Source organism: Sciurus vulgaris (genome assembly GCF_902686455.1).
Source record: "Sciurus vulgaris genome assembly, chromosome: 12".
NCBI lineage: Eukaryota > Metazoa > Chordata > Mammalia > Rodentia > Sciuridae > Sciurus > Sciurus vulgaris.
In genome coordinates this window covers 106,895,862-106,898,786 of record NC_136473.1, presented here as the reverse complement: position 1 = coordinate 106,898,786, position 2,925 = coordinate 106,895,862, and the positions used below count along the sequence as shown (strand labels likewise).

The following is a 2,925-nucleotide window of genomic DNA, read 5'->3' as shown; positions in this document are numbered from 1 at the left end:
AAAAAAAAAAAAAAAAAACCACGCACACAAACCTGTCTATTCTGAAATCTAGGGAAGTATTCCTATTTAAGATATTCATCATTGGGGTAAGGCGATATTTGAAATTAAGCATTTTCTTTAAAAAATTAAAAATCACCACAAACAGGACTTTGGAATGCATAAACCATAGACCAGGAACCAAGTTTATTTCAAATCCAATCTCCCCAGCCTCCAAAATAATTTAAATTTTATTCTGTTGCTCAGTAGAGCAAGCCTTTACCTAGTATGTGTAAGGCACCAGGTTCAATCCCCCAGCACTGCCAAAAAAACCAGCATAAGCAGTTTTCAGCCACTGCAGCATAAGTATCATTGGCTGAGAGCTTTGTCCTTGGAGCAATTTCTCCTTGCTGGGAAGACAGGTCAGGTGATGAGGCCGCTGGGCCTGTTCCTGTGTAGGCTTTGGTGGCTTAATACAGTGGATGCATACCACTTCATTTTACCAGTTCTTATCTGAAGCAGATCATGTTCCTTTTTAATACAACTGAAGGATGGCTACCTTAAGGACATCTTTTTCTTATGCCCAAGTATTTAGTAAAAATGTTAGGTGGGGTACTGGGGCTGTAGCTCCCAGGCAGAGATTGCCTGCGACGCATGAGGCACTGGGTTTGATCAACAGCACCACACAAAAACAAAGGCATGCCATCCATCTAGACCAAAAACGTTAGGTGGACGCCTGGGCAACTGCAGGTACAGGCCATGTACTAAATACACATCTAAGTCAGATTTCTGTACTTGACTACTGATTTAAGATTTTAAGATATACCTGGCAAATTCCTGGCTGCTTCATTCCCATATGGTCAAGCAAATCTCTCAATCCATCTAGTTATATGCTGGATTTTTTCTGGATATTGGAGTGTTCTGCCACTGAGCTGCAGCCTCACCCTTCTCATTGGAAACTCGGTCTTGCTCTATTCTAAGTTGATGGGATTACAGGCCACCACTCCTAATTCTCACATCTTAGAGTCCTTATTCTCTAGGAATTAAGAGCTCTCAAACATCAGAGCCAATCTAAAAACCCCAATAAGTGAGGAAAGCTAAATTTAAATTGGCTGTCCTGAAATACTGTAAGGTGGATGCAGAGTATAAGGACACCTTTACTATGGGTGCCCTTAAGATGAACAAGGCAGAAAAATTCAGGGCCAGTCTGTTTAGTAGACAACCAAGTATTATAAGACATAACCACCCCATTATATGACACGAATAGTTTATGAAAGATAATTGCCAGACAGTGGCACACACTTGTGATCACAGCTACTAAAACTGAAGCAGAATAATTCCACATCAGGATTGGTTAACTCTCAAAAAGGATAGGGGGACTGAGAATGCTTACTTAGCACATGCCTAGGCCTTGGGTACAATCCACAATAATGAAACAAATTCATGCAGAGCTAAGGAGTTTGTTCAGGAAACGAGTTAACTGGAAATCCACTCACCCAAGTACATCACTCCAGAAACATTTGCCATTTCCTGGATAGGGTTTTTCAGTAACTTTGAACCCGAGGTAAATGCTCCAGTGCTAAGCAATACCAATCTATTATCTCTTAAGGTAGACCACTTTGACATAACCAGTTATATCCCTATTGTCCACCAATTTCAGCATCAATACTTGCTCAATGAACCCACCAGTTTAAGAATGTTTTTATGTTAAAAGTGGATCTTTTGCACTGGCTTAAACATTCCTTTCTTCACAATTGGTCAAATAAGGATTGCAATGACCTGACAGTCTCAAAAAGCAGATTCCTTTGAGAGGTCTTAACAGTGATAATCCAAATTTTATATTTTCCCTCACCTCAAGTTCTCTCCATGACTACTTTTCAGGTACTTCCCACTGAAAAGCAACTGTCCCAGTCTTAAGCCCCACAGAGAATCCTCCAAACATGACTCATCCTGAGCACATCTTATTTCTGTTGGCACTAAATATGGCATTACTATAGTAATGGCTGTGTGGCAATTTAAGCATAAAACACCCATGTAAAATTAACTGCCTACACAGATAATGAAGCAATACCATAGTTTTTCTTCATGACTTGTGCAAGCCCTTTTTCCACTCAAAATGACAAAGCACAAAAACTTTCCTCAATTACTTTTATTAGGCATATTTATTCCCTTCCCCATCCTACTTGAAATACACTTCATGGGTACAACCCTCAGCCCCAAGAACTTTCAGAAACTGAAGTGATGACGCATTCAATCTTCTATCCCAAGAGAATCCATTCCAGCTGCCTGCAACAAAGACACCACTTTTAGTCAATTTCCACATTACAACTTAAATGGTACTTGGGGAACAGAGAATATCAGATCTTTTACTGTCATCAAGTGATCAGTGAGAGAGTTCAAGCTGGGGTGAGATCATCATGTATTCAGCAATAGGAATAGTGCTAAGTATGTTCAATACTCACCTTTCTAAGGATTGTGATGTGCCTGCAGGTGCCACAAAAGCCCTAAAACCAAAAAGTCTGTATTAATCATAGCAAAAAAAAATTATGTGATGCTTTTCAATGTAGTAACCTCAGAATCAAAATGGAACGGTTTTATAAGTGATATCATTATATTCATTTGGCAGAATCATTACATCACTGGTTACACTCAAAGGTATTACATATACCAAATCGTTACATACCTTAAAGATCTCAGGATTTCACACACCTGTTTGAGGATGGAAAAAAAAATACCCACTTGAAATTTGGTCTGGGTCTGTAGCTCTATGGTAGAGCACATAGATTAGCATTCATGAAGCCCTGGGTTCAATTCCCATCATCCCAAAGTGAATGATAAAGGGCCTACCCACTTTCACCTTAGTGGTACATTTTTATCTTTAAAAAATAGCTAATCACTAATTTGGTGCAATCTGGGTAATTTGTGAATATGCCATAAAAACATCCTAAG

At 39.2% G+C, this 2,925-nt stretch overlaps 1 protein-coding gene across 17 annotated transcripts in view; it reads right to left on the bottom strand.

Annotated features, from left to right (window-relative positions):
* Positions 1-2,107: 2,107 nt before the first annotated feature.
* LOC306641317 (uncharacterized protein) overlaps positions 2,108-2,925 on the bottom strand; it is a 4,916-nt gene continuing 4,098 nt past the window's right edge. For all 17 annotated transcript variants that reach the window (XR_013758124.1, XR_013758125.1, XR_013758126.1 and 14 more), the window contains 2 exons: positions 2,439-2,495; positions 2,108-2,262 (listed from right to left, as the gene is read on the bottom strand). The gene's annotated coding sequence lies outside the window, so the exon portion shown is untranslated. The remainder of the gene's footprint in view (positions 2,263-2,438; positions 2,496-2,925) is intronic.